The sequence below is a fragment of the Molothrus ater genome, chromosome 6, assembly GCF_012460135.2.
Source record: "Molothrus ater isolate BHLD 08-10-18 breed brown headed cowbird chromosome 6, BPBGC_Mater_1.1, whole genome shotgun sequence".
NCBI lineage: Eukaryota > Metazoa > Chordata > Aves > Passeriformes > Icteridae > Molothrus > Molothrus ater.
In genome coordinates, this window is record NC_050483.2 from 52,011,392 (window position 1) to 52,028,199 (window position 16,808).

General features: G+C 46.5%; 1 long non-coding RNA gene across 5 annotated transcripts in view; it reads left to right on the forward strand.

Moving 5' to 3' along the window:
* LOC118687890 (uncharacterized) overlaps positions 1-16,808 on the forward strand; it is a 44,948-nt gene that overhangs the window by 26,680 nt on the left and 1,460 nt on the right. For 2 of the 5 annotated variants that reach the window (XR_008508476.1, XR_004980402.1), the window contains exons 4-5: positions 11,328-11,423; positions 16,226-16,456. This is a non-coding gene — a long non-coding RNA (uncharacterized LOC118687890). Of the gene's footprint in view, positions 1-11,327; positions 11,424-16,225; positions 16,655-16,808 lie in introns of those variants that run through there. The other 3 variants (XR_004980401.1, XR_004980403.1, XR_008508477.1) reach the window with 2 other exon arrangements.

Consider the following 16,808-nt stretch of genomic DNA (forward strand, 5'->3'; position numbering starts at 1 on the left):
ACCAGGAGCTGGATGAGAGGAGAGCCACGAGCTTGGTTTGCCAGAGCAGTGAATAGCTGCTCCTGGAGCCTGGATCACTGCTGTCACAACCCCCCTGCTACAGAGCAGTGGTACAGCAGGAGCTCCTGCTGCACATCCACAGGGGCTTAAAACATTCTGACAAGTAAACTGTATGGGCTGGCTTGATGTAGGATCAGATAGAGTTTGTCAGGGCTGCTCCAGCCTCATGGTTCATTGGAAATTACCCATCTTCCCCCAGCTGGCATGGCCCTGGCACGTGGCTCCCAGCCAGCTGCAGTGCTCAGGGGAGTCAGGCCCCCTGTGTTACACCTGACCAGGACCAGTTCTGGACTGTGGGGACCTGGGCGGGACCTGCTGCTGTTCACTCCTGGTGAGGGTGATGCCATGGCTGGAGTGAGCAAGGCCTGTTCCACCCTGCAGCTGGCAAATACTGCAAAGGGACAATATTTTAGGTGGGCAGGGATGCAGGTCCCGGGGGATTGTCAATGTGCTGGGTAACCCAGCCCAGGCAAAGCTTTGCTGAGGCGTAGATCACTGACCCTGACCTGGAGAGGAGCTGGTGTGATCCTCAGCCTTCACAAACCCAGAGGCAGCTGAAGGGGTGCAGCCCAAGCCTGGAACATCTATCCCTGTCAGAATCATAAGTTCAGTATTTGTGGAAGAGGAGATGGATTGTGTTTGCTCAGCAGTCCCAGGGGAAGCTGTGTCCTGGGGAGTAGAGAGTGGGAGGCAAAGGGAAAAACAGAGAGCAATTTAAAGGAGTCCTTCATTCACTGCCTATGCTTGAGGTCAGCGAGGAGGTTGTTTGGGAGCTTATGGCAGTGCTGCTGCTGTGGCATTTGCTAACACAGCTTCTAAATCCAAGGGGGGAGAGAGAGAAAGAAAATTCAAAATAATCTGAAATTTTTGGTTAAATATAAAATAAAATCTGTTAGATACAAAAAATGGGAATAACTTTCTCCCTGTCAAAATACTTGTGGATACAGTTTTGTGTGCAGACTGCCTCATTTTCATCCGTTTTGCAATAAAAAGCGCCCGACTTCTCACCGGGGCTGGCTCTGGCAATATCCCTCAGTGACGCATTTGCAGTTGGCAGGGGAAGGAGGGAGAGGGTTCATGTGGGGTCACACACATCCCAAACGGGTGTTCCTCCAAGCGGGGAGAGCTGCAGTGCAGAGATGCAGCTGCGGTGGCTCCTTGTCCTTGCAAAGGCCCTGCAGGGCTGGGGAGGGACAGCACTGTTCCTGTGCCAGCTCCCATGTGTGTTCAGCAGAGCCCTTCCCTGGGTTTTGGTCCCACTGGCTCCCTGTGGGCTCCTTGTGGTTTGAGGAGGGGCTGTGAAGAGCTGGGGCAAATCTTTCTGCCAGGGCTGTTCTCTGTGGGCTTTGGGTGATGCTTGGGTGGAATTGGCCGTGTGTTTACGTGTCTCAACACCCAGTTCCTCAGTTACTCCTGTAAGAGGATACCTGCTCTTCCCTGCAGCCTTTAGGGCAGCCTGGAAAGAGGCAAAGTCTGGGTGTCACAAGCAGTACTGGCCAAAACCCAGTGTTTGTGTTCCCTTCCTGTGTCCTCAGGTGGATTATATGTATGACCCACACTGTTTTCATGTTCAATGTTTTCAGTGTTTAAACAATTCCCCTTGTACCAGAGAGTTCATCTTCCCATGTTCAACAGAGGGTCTAGTCCTAGTAGGGCTTTGGTTGCTCTGGCAAACAGTGATGATCAGGAGGAAGAATGACAGTGATGTGAAACAAAATACACTGAGCTGGACTGGTTTTCTTTGCAGGCATTTTGTTTTCTGACAGCTGCAGAACTCTGCCTGAGGATCCTGCGCTGAGAAAAATACCCTTGGGAAAAGCAGTTCAAAGGCATTTTTGGGAGATAGAAACTTTCTTCCAGTCCAACTTTGACAAAAGCACACACAGACCAAAACCCCCCTGACCTCTCCCAGCAATGGGCTGGACTCCTCAGAAGCCACAAGCCTTCCTTTCTCCAATTCTTAACTAGAACCATCCCAGATACCAAGGGTTTGGCATCTGAATCATACAATTTGTCAGTGACCTGTGCTATTTGGAGACTTGGGAATGTGCCACCAGGATGCAGAGCAAGGCTCTGTTTATAAGTCATGCTGCTGCTGTAACATGTCCTCGAGGGCAGGTCTCAGGGACATCAGCTCTGAGGTGAAAGCTCCCCTGTTCCCCCTGACAGGGAGAGGTGCCCAGCCCTTCCTGGACCAGTGCTGGTTGTGGTTTGGGACTGCAGTGGAGGAGTTTTCGTGTGGAGCTGGGGACTCTGGGGGAGGAGGGCACCCAGCCTGGCTGTGCTCAGAGCTGGCATTGGCCTGACCTGCTGGTAATTATCTGACCTCCTCTTAATTAAGAGAGTGAGCCCTGGTTGGGGTGATTATCACCACAGTGGCTCCTTGCTGGTGCTGAGCTGTGCAGGGCAGCAGTGTGGGGCTGCAGACTGGGCAGCTTTCTGAGCAAGGGGTTTTAACAGGGGTTTCCAGAGCCCACACAGGTCTCTGGATGCACTGAGCAGCCTCTTTATCCCAGGAGGGCATTAAAGGCAGCCCTGGAAGGGAAAATGACAGGACAGGGAGGCTAGGAAGTCATGGGAAGGGAGGCAGAAAAGATGTTAACCGAGGGCCTAATTAGCACAAGTGAAAAAATGCTAATAGGGTGAAGAGAGACTGGGAAGGGAGGGGAGAGCTGTGTGTATGTAGAGACCAGCTGGTGGAGAGAAACCAGATGAAAGGGAAGAAACCAGAAACAGGAGAGGAGCAGGGATGGGAAAACAGGAGGTGGGAGGCAGAGAAGGAAGGCAAGAGGATTAGTTATTTTGAGGGACTTTTTCAGCAGAAGAAATATAAGGTTAGGGGAAATAGCATCTGTGGAAAGTAGAAAGGTGAGTTGAACTGAGGCAGAAAAACCTGTGCTTTAATATTTCTCTTCTCCAAGAAGAGAAGAAAATGGTTTCAGGATAGCTGTGTGCTTGGTTACACTGAGAGGAAAACCCAGATAGTCAGAGCAAGAAAAAGACCAAGGTCTGTAGTGAACAACAAAAGAACAAAGGAACAGGAGGAGGTGGTCGAGTAGTTGGTTGCAGAGAGAATGCAACTGGATTTTCTTTTCCCCACTAAGCAGGGTGAAAGTGGGCTCAGTCCTCCTCTCTCTGAGTAACCCTGAGGAGGCTGTTTTGCTATTTCCCTGTTGATTATGCTGCTGTTGGGTTACCTCCATGCTGTGCACATGTGAGCAGAGCTTGTCCACAGAGCTGTTTCCCATTCCCAGGCCTCTCCTGGGGGTTTCTCCTGCAGGGCTGGCTGTGGCCACTCACTGTGCCTGGGTCTGCAGCCCCAACACAGGGCTCAGAAAGCCATGTTGTGGTGGGGTGCTCTCCCCTCACAGCTGCACCCCAAGGAAGCTAAACCTTAGCTGCAGCCTCTCTTGCTCCATGTTCCAGCTATGAGAGCTCAGTTTTAATTACTGAGCAATAACCTTTTTCACTCTCCCTTTGGAGCCACTGCTGTTGAACTATGCTGGTGTGCATTGCTCAGGATGCTGAGCCTCTGTGTGCATCTGCCATGCCCAAAGCACACAGCCAGGAAAGAAACACACCTTGAAAAGCCCAGACCATGGATACATGGCTGTGGTGGGACCATCTCTGCTGCTGGGCACAGCTAAGACCAGGGAGCAGGCAGGTTTTTGTTTCCTTCCTTCTGCAATATTGACCCTCTATAATTCCAGTAACATGGGTGGAATCATGTCTAGAGGGCTCAGCAGCTCTTCTTCCCCAGTTTGTACAGCAGTACTATAGGCACAGGAACCTGGGTCTGATTGAAGAAACTGCCTTGGCAGTGCAGGCTCTGCTCATACCTGGTGGCTGGGCACATGCAGAACAGCATTGCTGGCCTGGAAACTCAGTTGTAGGAATTCTTTGGTGTGTGTGTGGTTTTTTTGCAACTTTGTGTTCTTGATGTGAATTTCTGACAGACCTGGTGAAAATGTTTAACAGCTTCCACATCTCTTTAAACGTCCCACTGCCTCTCTTACTGTAATGGGGGGTTTTGTAAAATAGAATGAGAATTACTCTTGTGGTCTATCAGAGGTGCCAATGGAAACGGTCCTTCTGTGAAGCAGAAATAGTTTTGCATTTTAATGCACTTCTGGACAGATTTTGGTTCTGTGTGAGGTTTGCACCCAGCAGAGAGGGGGAAAATATCTGTTAAGCAAAAATCTTTATCAAAATGGTGACACCATAATACAGGCCCAAATGCTGCTCCTTGTCACCACCCAAGTAATCATGTGGAACCAAATGCAAATGCCACTCCTGTAGGAATCTCTAAATCGGCTCTGGTGGTGGTGTAAGTCAGGAGTGACCCCAAAAAGTCAAAGCATCACCTTTCTGCTTGTGTCCTGCATGGGGAAGGCACAGTAAGTGCTGTGAGGTCAGGGATGTGAACGTGGTGTGCTCCTGCACATTCCAGCCCGCAGGGCCGGACTCCACAGCCAAGGGTGGAGTCACTCCTGGGTGGAGTCATGTTCCCCCTCTTTGGGGGGATCCCCCCACCTTTGCAGCTGTCCTGCAGGACAGGGGGGCTGGTTTGCTGCCCATGCTGCTTGCCCTTGCTGCAAAAGGAGCCATTGTGCAAACAGGGCTCTGCCTTTGATGGGGCAAGGCAAAATCCAGGACGGGGCAAAAATGAAAGCAAGGTGATCCCAGGTGAGTGGAGTGAACCCTGTCTGAGGATTTAAGGGATGGCAGTGGCCATGGGTGTTATGAGAAAATCCTCCTTCAATGGGCATCTCTGCCATAATGTAACTGCACTTCAGGCAAAAGGCACATCTGATTTGGCAACAGATAAAAGCTAAGTGAAACTCTTCTTGTTTATTTTTCTTAGCTTTACAACTCATTACTGGAGTGGCTGGGTTTCCTCCACAAAAAATGCAAAATTTAATGACATTGAGACAGCTGAAAGGTAAAGCAAAGTAAAGCTGAACAGTTCCCTGTTTTACTAAAAATTTCAGACTTTCAAACTTCAAACTTTTCTTCTGTTTTTACTCAATCTTTATTAATTTTAATTAAAAACCTGAAAATCATGGTTCAGTACCAGACCGAGCATTTAATTTCACATCAAACTGAAGTGCCAGTAGCAATAGTAATCATATAAACAGCCATTTTCATAATACAAAGAAAGGGACATGCTGAGGCTGGAGATGTTGTTTGGAATGGGGGACTCAGTGGCTGCCCTGCTGACAGCAGCAGGAACACAAGTGCAGGCAGTGGTCTGTCCCTTTCATTGACAGAGTAAGATCATACAGTCAAATTGTACAGTCACAAGCCTTACAGACAGAGAGGTCCTTCTGGGATCACGTGGTGCCTCAGAAAGTCTGTTGATGCTGCTCAAAGTCTGGGTCTGGCTGACTGCAAAAAGTGTTACCCAACTTTTGTTCCCTTGGCTTTGCTTTCCTCTTTGTTCTCCCCTCTTATTTCTTTCTCCTACTGGGTAAAGTGAGCATTTGAATCTCCAGCAAACACAGACTTTAGGCAATTTAACAAAACCACTGCTCTCCTGCAGTTGGAAGAGGCCAGCAGAAGGACTGTGCTGAGCTGCAGTGACTTGGTGGCCCTTTGCTGGTGCTCACCAGCACTGGATCTGGCAGCTGGCAGGCAGTGAGGGCAGTGGCATGTCCTCTGGCCTGCTGCCACCAACTCATGCTCTCTGTGCTCGTGCTGCCTCCCCTATGGCAGGGACACAGGTCATATATATGCTCATATATATGTGTGTATATATATATAATGTGTTTGTGTGTGTATATATATTTATTTATCATAACGTGTGACAGAAGCAAGCTTAGGTTTACCTTTGGGTATCTGTGGTTTTTCTGGCACTGTGATAATTTGACCTCTCCCAGCTCTGCAAGGAGAGGAAGCTGACTAAATGTTTATTGCATTTGTAGATTACATTTGCCCATCTACAGCATATGTTTACAACAAATTTATGGACCCCTATAAAGGGGCTAACAGGCATTATATTTAATTAATGTGGCAGAAATTATATCATTGTAATAACTGCCTGGCCTTTAGAGGTAAAACTTAGTGCCAGGGATTCCCAGATGAATCATCTCTGATAAGAACCAGAAATGACATAGGCCATATATTGTATGGTGAATTTGTTTGGATTGGTACCTTTAGGGTATTCAGCCTTGCCAAGTCTCTGTGGTGCTGACACAGTTTATTACACATTTTCATTTATTAAGAGATTATTTGACTGCAGTTTGTTGTTTTATTGTACAGCAGGTGATAATTTTACACTAAATTAACTGTAACATCTCTGTTAGGAACAGGCCAAAGAGGCTTCTTGCTATGATGCTAAATACTAAGTAATGGCTTTTATTCATCAAGGGAGTAATTTACTGCCATGTGCAGAGCTTGAATAAGACTTTCCACTTACCTGTGGAATTAGTCTGTGCATGTTCAGGTTAGGGTTAATGGTCTTGTGCCAGCACAGGCTCCCTCTTAAAAACAGATATCTGTGCTAAAATTTCACCGTTTTCTACTTTCAGGCTGGACTAAAAAAATGATTTGAGGCTACTAAATCTACACACAGGCAGAGAAATAGCTATTGAGGTCTGGAGATGAGTGATGCTTGTTATGTCAGTCTGTGAGCTGGGATTTTAGCATCAGGAGAGGTTACAGATGGGCAGGCAAAGAAGTGAAAGCTCCTTGCAGAGTTTGACTCTTCAGTAAAATAAAAAGATGTTGTTTCTACCCCTGGCTTAAATATTTGTTATTTCAACCAACTAAATAATTCAACCAGAAGATAATTTTCAAACCCTTTATGAAAACAAAGAAAAAAATAAGCAACAGTAACCATGCCCCTTTTTCCCCCACAGAAATTAATAACTTTTGAAGGAAAAATATTTATTCAAAGCCCTTTTTTCCATTTAAAATAGATTACAGATGAAAATAATTTGCCTATCCCTTAATGAAATCCATTATACCAGACTAGTTTCATAGTCTGTCTCACACAGATACCATTGAGTTAAGCTTTATGTTGGGAGATGGGAATTCCACACCAAATTGAATTGGAGACTGAAGCAGGAACAATTATGGCTGCAAATTATTAAAGCTTTGCTATATTGGAAATTCACAGCGTGCTTATAGCAGTAACTTATTATTTAGAAGAACCACACTACAAAGCCAAAAATTAGAGGAAAAAATCAGAACCATATTACTTTGATCACAAGTCCATGTTTAAAGAAACCAATCATTGGCAAAATAATCCCTTTCCAACTGCGCCGTGGATTAGCTTTGGTTAATGCTAACACTGCCTTTCTATGGAGCACATCAAGGGAAAAATTATCAAATAAAATCTGGGGCTGCCTAAGTAATTCACAGTAAATAATGTGCTGGAGGGAAGCCCCTGATACACACACACACACACATACTCACTCACTCTTGCTCTCACTCAGGACTTTTCTGAGCCAGTTCTGCCTCTGAGTGCAGTGTGAGCTTCCCGAGCGGGTGGCTCTGAGTCACACACATCTGTTCTGACTGGACAAACACATCCAGTGTTATATTTCCAGCTACTGAAAGGATGATCAGAGCTCCTAAATTAGCTGTCCAGTGTGAAGTTTTTTATGATTAGTTATTCCAAGTTGTCTTCTGGGGAATATTTTCCAGGCCTTCTTTTCAAATTTGCTGCTCAGATTGCTCTGCAGCAAGCTTGTTAGCTGGAGTGCTTATGGAGAGCTGCTCCCAGAGCAATGCACATCCATATGCTGAGGATATGAAATAATATTCTTAACTCCTTTTTAGCAGTATTCCCCAGATCTACTGAATGGGTATGCCTCTTTTATTTATTTGGGGATGTTATTGATTTTAAATGAGGGAATGTGAGACTATATAAATGGATGTTGCCTTGTTGCCTTTTGGGAATGACATCTGATTTTCACGCCCCTTCCCCAATTTTTTTGGAGTCTGTTTTCTGTAAAGGAAATGTACAGAAAATTTCAAGCTCATCCTTAATGTGGGATTTGTTGGGGTTTTTTTTTTTTTTTTTTTTTAAGAGCAGGAGCAATACCAGCCTATGAAACAAAACTCTCCCAGGCCCTAGGCCTGGGAATTTAGTGTTGGTGAGTGGGAGGCTCTACCCATGTATACCAGCTTAGGTGTGAACATTTGAGGAAAAAACCTGCACATTTGAGAGTGGAGGAGGTGGACAGGCACTCTATGGACACCACAGGGTCAGCTGCATACAAGGGACACTTGAGAATGAATCCTTTGCTACAAAAGCTGCTGCTCCTAAAGCCACCAATGCAAAAAAGATGAGCAAATCTGAGAATAAACTGGGAGATTCAAAGAAATATTTTGTTTATATTCACAAAATATTATTTTTTTTGGGCATAGATGATTAAATGCATTCAATCCTTCAGAAGGAGTTTCAGTCACTGTGGTTTTAGAGGGATATGGTCTTGCACCTGCCCTGCCTCAGCACTAGCCCAGTGCTCTCCATCCCTGTGGATTTTAGGCAGCATCCAAAGCACCACATGAGCTTGTAAAGCCCTGAGAGATCCCTGAGCGAGGGCTGTTCTGCAAGGACCCATGGAGATTACAAATGTTCAGGCAGGATTGCAAACGCTGAGGTGAGCTGGCATGAGAGACATCAACACCAACTAGATCATGCCTATTTTTAACATCCAGCAAAACTGTTAGAACCAGTACTGTTATCATCTCTAGGGCTAAAGCCCCCCAAAAGGAGAAGGTATTGTGGGACACCCCATAGAAAGTGATGCTTGGAGGTTACACCACAGTATATGCTACTGCATTACATTTATACCCATCTACCATCCCTGTAGCCTGTTCAAAGAACTGTAAGTAAAAGCTGAGCTGCTGATAACCACTTTACAAATGAAAACTTTGATTTTATTTGATGGTGTAAGACTTGTGAAGAAAATGAGGGAAGAACATAGAACAGAATAAATTTTATTTGTCGAGTAGATGTGGCAGAATAATTACAGTTTCTGGGAGAGTGTGGAGGACAGTGTAAGAAGGCTGGAAAAGAAATAGCAGCTTAAAATGTGATTGTCTGTTGGGGGTGATAGTAAAGTCAAAAGTGCCATTTCCAGTCTAAAATCCCTGTATCCAATACTAAAGAGCATTAGAGCCTAAATAAGGATTTGAATACAAATGTCTTCAACTCCAGCTCACCACAAAATTAAAGGATCTGTTCCAGGAAATACAGTGTCTGCATGAAGAGACCCCCCTAGATCTCTGCCTTTGAAGCTTAAGTTTTAATTTGGGATTAAAAAAAAAAAAAAAAAGTTGCACAGGGCCCTGCAGGAATCTGACACAGTATCCTAGAAGAGATCTGTGCTGCTGAGGGCTCAGCAGAGCAGGATTGGATTGGGGGTCTTGCCACTTGCTGCCCTGAAGAAGGAACACTGCCCATGGTGATGCTGCTGATGCAAGAGTGATTCAGCTGTGAACATGGAAAGAAATGCTGAATATGAGAGAGAAGCAGGGAATCCAGGGCAGGCAGGATGGCACAAAGGCTGGCTGAGTCCTGCTGATGCTGGTTTTAAAGCCAAACACACATGGTTTGAGTTAAGGCTGGCCTCCCTCTGTCCAAATGCATCGCAGATTATGGATGATGTGGGTTTTGCATGGGTAATTTCTGATTTTTCTTCTCAGTATAAGGCAGCCCAGGAGACACCATCATGTATGATGTGAGCATTTTTCTTGTACTCTGTGTTTGATTTAATCAAAAGAGCTTTCTTAGCAGCCTGGATACACTGGGTGACCACTTCTACTATTCTCAGCATTTTGCAACATGATTATTTTGCCAGTCTTCTTTTATGTGCAGGCTTGAGTGCACTCAGAAGCATCAGGCACAGCTCATTGATTTAGGGTCATCTGATCTGGGATAAAATAAGACAGTGGGCAGCTTTTACCGTTGTGTCTTCACCTCCTGCTGTAGACAGGGCTGGAAGCAGGGTTACCTTCAGCCCATGGGTGCTGCTGTCAAACACAACCCCTCGGTGCTGCAGTGCTGTGTCCCAGCAGGGGCAGTGGCAGTCCTTGGATGCAGAACATTCCTCAGCTGGACTGCTGGGAGCTGAGGCTGGCCCACAGCTCTAGTGGTGGCCTATGGCTCCAGTGGTGTCTCACTGTCATGGTTTGTGGCCTCTCTGGTGTTGTTCCCAGGCAGGTGTCACAGACCCAGCAGCACCAGGAGGCTCTGCCTCAGGGTGACAGTGGGGATTTGCTGCCCTGCCTCACTGATGCTCTGCCAGCTGCCCAGTTGCTCTGTAAGCAGTCCTGAGACTGGGGTGTGTTTTTATTTATTCCATTACATAAAATATTCAAATTTGGAAAAAAAATCCAAAAACAACCCATGCCAACATCAGGAAAGCCCCCATTACCCAGGGGGTAATGCCCATAAGGTATTTCCAGAGAAGGATACTCCCCATTTGCTCCTGCTGGGCAGGGCTGCTGTCCCTTTGTCCTGTGGTGCAGTGCTTTCCATTTGAGGTCTGATGTTCTTGGCTCAGACCTGGATGCAGAAGCCTGTCCAAATTAAGGGCCTGCTAAGCCTGGCTCATGGACTACTTGCAAGCCCCCTCCAAAGTGAGTGTATGCAAATTCACTGATTGTATTCCTTGTCTTCCTGGAGCTTGTTGTGCAACTCAAGATTGGTTTCTGAGTCATCCTGCTGTGAGTCCCAAGTCCTGCAGGGAGATGTGCCAGTGTGAGCCATATTAGTGAAAAGATCCAATAAAAGAGTTGGTGACTTCATTTGAGCCAGTAGGGGAATTTGTACAGCTCAGCTTGGGCTCCGAGGGCAAGGAACCTTTGGTGAGGGGCAGCTGAGAGCAGACAAGGGTTAATTTTTTCAGCTGGAAGAGCTATATTTTCCTGAAGAGGGAGGAGCCTCTGAATCTCTCCTGTGAGTTCTGGAAAACATTTTGAAAATTTTTTTCTTCTTCAAATAAAGAATTCATTAAGTTTTCTGTTCCTCTGAGTCCCTGTGCTTCCCATTCCCAGAGGCATAATATTGAGCCTAATCACCAACTAGAACAACTGAGGCCTTTATTTTGGTGTAAAGCTGCATGAAAAAAGAAAGTCCCCTGTGTATGCAGCTGTAACACTTGCATAATTTTAAGAAATATGGAGAAACTCACGACTGATTTCCAAATCTGCGTCTTCCTTTTTCTTATAATGAGTGTGATGCATAATTTACACAGGCAAGGAAATGTAGGAAGCTGATTATTTTTTTCTTTGTGTTTATTTTCATTCAGTTACAGAAGGGCTGGAACTGCAGAAAGCTGAGATAAGAGCCCTACCCCTTCCCTTGGTGCGGTGAGCACGAGATGAAGGATGAAGAGGAACTCAAGGTACAACCACCGGGACTTAGCTTGGTCTTTCCAGCAGTTATCAAAACCAAATATGTCTCATTTGTTTCCTGTCTTGAAAAGGAGGAGCATGAGAGCTGTGGAGTGAAGTGCTCAGTGAATTTGTGAGCAATCACAGCCTCAGCCTGAGATACCTGGCCACACCCACAGCTCTGGCAATAAAATGCTGACTACTAAGGAATATTATAAAAATTCCTCCCTGGATGCCACAGACGTGTCAATGGTTTTGCAGTATGTTGAAAACTCCCTGGCTAATGACATATTTCCTCTTTGGGCTGACTCATGAGCTGCTTCTCCTTGTTGCTATGAAGGTTGGAAGCACTTCAATGCTCTGTGCTGCAAGTACATTTCATGAAAGGAGAGGAAAATCTCAGTATTATTTCTGGATTCACAGATTTGACCCTTTCACTTTTGCAGTCGGTGAGCTCTGCCACTTGGACATTTATTAAATAGCTTGTTAGTGGCAGAAGGAATGGCAATAAAATTTGTGTGTATAATTTAAAGCAAACAATCTCCACTCTTAATCCGGCCTTCAAGGCCTGAAGTAAACAACTGCATTTCAAGGGAACGCTACTGAGAAAAGGAAAGGTCTGGTGGGTGCTACTGCTTTTAAGCATTGAGACAAAGTGTTTAACAGCCTAAAAGCTCTAAGCCCTGCTTGTTCTGGGGAGATAACAGCTCCATTAATTAGATGATCAAATATTACTTTATTGGTAAATTCTTGCATTGGCTGGAATGGCTTGTGCTTGCTTATGAGACATGTAACTCAATTCTTTTGAGCATTTATAATATTCTATAATATAATAAATTATAGGTTATTTAATGTAATTGCCATAATTCTCTAATTTAAGTAATATTTTCATCAATGTTGTGTGTTGATTATGACCTGGACCAGGGTATTTGTCTGTGCTGATTTTCAGCAGCTCTCAGGGAAACAATAAAAGGTCTTTTCATGATGTGCAAGATTGACAGAATGTCAAACCTTGTTTTTGTCCCTGACCGGGACAGGTGAGACTCTGTGTACATGAGCTCAGTTTGAGTTTGCACCATGCCAGCACATGAGCAGAGGGAAATGTGAGAAAAAAGGAGGCCAGATAAAGCCCTAAGGGCTGCTGACACAGCGACCAGGAGCTGACCTGGCTCCACTGCATCTGACTCCTGAGCAGGGGCAGTTTATGTGGAGGTGGACAGCACCTTCCTCTGTGTCTGTTTGCCCGGGTGCACTGGTGGTCAAACCACCTATGAGCTGCTGATGGCCAGAGGTTACAGCCTCGGGGCTTAAGGGAAACTAAAATCACTCTAATTCACCTTGAAAAGTGGGCTGTAGGCAGAGTGCTCAGGGCTACGACAAGAGCCGGAGCGGGGAGCTGGGGGCACACACAGTGACAGAGTTCTGCCAGCAGAAGTCACTTGGCCCTCGAGCCAGCACCAGGCTGTCTTGCAGGGACGTGGGCTGCACAGACTGGAATCGCTGGTGGATTTAAATCAGTCCTAGCATTTCACAGCCTCTCCCTGCAGCTCCCCATGTAGGGACCTATACATTTGTGCACCATACAGCTCCTTCACAGCCTGCAGTACTTTTAACACATAATATACATGTTTATCTCAAAGCAGGATAGACACCAATTAACACTGCTCGTTAATGAGGGCACAATCAACTTGCATAACCTTGAACCACTGAATGCACACAGTGATGTATGAATGAGAGGTTAACTGCAGATGACAGCTCATTTCTTTTTGCTCTTCTGCCCAGAACATCCTGCCAATACACACATTATAAATAACATGTTCTCGTGATGTTAATGGGGGGGCATTTCAGAAGCAAGCATTGCTTATTTTTTTTTAGGAGTGATTACATGACATTAGGGGGTTCAGCTTCAATACCATCTGTTACCTCGGTCACTGGGATCAGCTGTTTCCACTGCAGGATCTCCACTGCTGGTACCCTTGACCACAGCCCAGTTCTGCGTTCTGAATTAGAGAGCTGAATGTGAAACAAATTCACAGAAAAACCTACAGAAAAGGGCAAGTTGCATTTTTGGTGTGCCTGAGACACCGGTGCCCATGTGACTCACAGTTCACGACTGGCAGAGTGGTGTCATTCGTAATTCGTGTGAGCGCTCCCTTGCTCACTCACACCCCCGTGTTATATCCTGCTTTTCCATGCAAAGCACTCAGCCAGCCACACAGCCCAGCCAGCAACACGCTGTCTCTGCTCTCACACAGACTGCCACACCAGCGTTCCTTCTGTGGGGAATACATTTACTTGCTGTAAGGAGCCATCTAGTGAGGGTTTACTGCACATAAAATTAAAGTAACTGTTTCTCTACTGTTCGCTGGCAATACCGAAAGAAAACATGCTTATTTCTTCCCCTCTTCCCCCCCTCCATGTTCTCCTTGCCACACTTAAGGTGCAGCAAAAGCAAACGTCCTGAGCTGATTGCCCTGTGTCCCTGTTCAAAGCACAGGAGCACATGTGCTCACCCTGCCTCAGCTCTGCTCTTTCACATGTGCTCACCTTGCTTCAGCCCTGCTCTCTCTCACATGTGCTCACCCTGGCCTCAGCTCTGCTCTTTCACATGTGCTCACCCTGGCTCAGCCCTGCTATCCCACATGTGCTCACCCTGGCTCAGCCCTGCTATCCCACATGTGCTCACCCTGGCTCAGCCCTGCTATCCTACATGTGCTCATCCTGGCTCAGCCCTGCTATCCCACATGTGCTCACCCTGGCTCAGCCCTGCTATCCTACATGTGCTCATCCTGGCTCAGCCCTGCTATCCCACATGTGCTCACCTTGGTTCAGCCCTGCTCTCTCTCACATGTGCTCACCTTGGTTCAGCCCTGCTCTCTCTCACATGTGCTCACCTTGGTTCAGCCCTGCTCTCTCTCACATGTGCTCACCTTGGTTCAGCCCTGCTCTCTCTCACATGTGCTCACCCTGGCTCAGCTCTGCTCTTTCACATATGCTCACCCTGGCTCAGCCCTGCTATCCCACATGTGCTCACCCTGGCTCAGCCCTGCTATCCTACATGTGCTCACCCTGGCTCAGCCCTGCTATCCCACATGTGCTCACCTTGGTTCAGCTCTGCTCTCTCTCACATGTGCTCACCTTGGTTCAGCTCTGCTATCCCTCATGTGCTCACCCTGGCTCAGCTCTGCTATCCCACATGTGTTCACCCTGGCTCAGCCCTACTCTCCAGGGACCCTACAGAGCCAGCCCAGTCCCCAAGGACCTGCCCTGGGTGCTGGCAAGAGTGAAAGCCAAGAGTGTGGGTGGAGCGCACAGGGAAGGGCCAGGCTCAGCAGAAAGGAAAGGCCATAAACCCAGTCCTGCTGCAGAGCCAGCTGGGGAAAGTGCCCGTGGTCACGCAGGCAGCGATGGCATAGCTGGGAGCTTAATTTAATTGGCAGAAGGCTGAGCCAGAGCCTCTGTCAGCACACAGATAAAAGAGAGCAGCGTTAGAATGGTGGGCACTTCGTGTGAGTTTGCTTTTTAGGTTTGTTTTGTTCTTTAAAGAACAAGCTTGTGCAGATGGAAATGTGAGAGTGGAGTTGAGAGTGTCTGTGCACTGCAGAAAGCTGAAGTTACTGCTCCTGGAACATCAAAAGCACAGCTACAGTGCAAATTCATATTATTAGGAACTGTGCAGTCCACAAAGGGACCAAGCACACCGAGTTAAATATTAAGCCCTCACCCAGGGAAATGACAGCAGCTTTGCCACAGGTTAGAAATAAGATTTTGTGTTGTGCTCTGAGATTTTCCCCAGTGAGCGCAGCTGGGGGCAGGGACAGGGCGGAGGGGCAGCACCTCCTGTTTCAGGTGTGCTGGACCAGTCTCCAGACTGAAACCAAGCAGGCACTGGGGTCTCCATGGAGGTGTGCCTGGATGCTCCACAGCAGGCCATGTGCTGGAGCCTCCATCCTGACATTCACTGAGGGGGCTCCTCTGGTCCCTGCCAGCCTCCTGGGGGGGAGTTTGCAAGCAAGAGAGCAGCTGCACAGCACTTGGAGCAGCCTCATGCTGTGCTGGCTCTGGAGTAACCCTCCCCATCTCCTGCCTGCCTGTTTGCTGCTGGCTCTCAGCAGGCAGCTCTTCTGCTCCTCCATAGCTCAGCTCTCGCTCTCCCACGTTGTCCTCAGCTCAGTTCCCTTAGGCACAACTGGCCAGCCCTCAATGGGAGAGCTCCAGCTCTGTGGCACACTGGGGGAAAGAGACACTGAGATGTTTGACACTGTGATACACAACAAACAGGACAGTCATTTTTCATAGCTACGATGCATATCAGGATAGGCAAAGTAATCCAACTTTTATAAACAAGCCCATATTCTACAAAACCCAGACATGCTCTCATGCACAAGAAAATGCCCTGAATTATGAATGTCTGCCATTTTGCAAGAGCTATTCCTTGCTTTTAATTTTTCCTTGAAAACGTAATCAATTAATTTTTTTTTCACTTTTTTTTTTTTTTTCAGTGAGAAAATTGCCATTTTTAGTCAGTGGAAATTATTTGACTACATCAATGATTAATAGGTTTAATGTAATAGCTGCAATGGAAATTTAGAAAGCAAACAAGCCAAACAGAGCTGAATGGATTTGGTATAATGATTTCATTAGGGATTTTTAAAAGTTTGCTTTATACTTGCAGTTATGTTGTCAGAAAGAATTGGCTGAATTCAGTCAAAATGGTTTGTTCTTTGTCTGTCCGTGGTCACCATAGCTACCATTTCAATCTGTTAACATATGTGGTATTATTTTGTTCCTTTCTCTTAAACTCTGTTCACAGATGCTGTCAAGATTTCCCTTTGTACATATCTGATCAGTTCATGCCAGCTTTGGCTCCATGCCTTTCCAGGGGAGAGCCTCCACCATCAGGACAAGGTGGTTCAGCCCTCGGCGCAGCAATGGAGACAGGATTAGGAGCTGGGCTGGGGATGGCTCCTACTCCACTAAGGCATGGGATCTGTGAGCAATACCTTGGGAAGACATTGTCAGAGGTGTGCCTTTTTCTGGAGAGGTGGGTATTGCCTGGATGTGCTGTGGCAGCTCCTTGGCTGCCATAAATCAGTATAAATGCATTCATTTTAGTGGAGGTGTCGTGTCTGCTGTAGTCAGGCCCTGTGATGTTGCTCATTACACAGGTTTTGGGTAAGGAGCCAAGAGATGAAGGGAGGCACGGCTACAACATTTTAAATAAATAAGTAATAAGACTGTACAGCCTCTGTTCTTTTGCTTTTTCCAGTCTTAGAAAAGGTGCAGGTTGCCACTGAGGATGGAGGTATATCCACTCTGTGCTATGGAGGGGACTGGAATATTTAGTGGAGATCAGATTATCCATATTTCGCATTTTAATTGGCATTGAGTGAGGA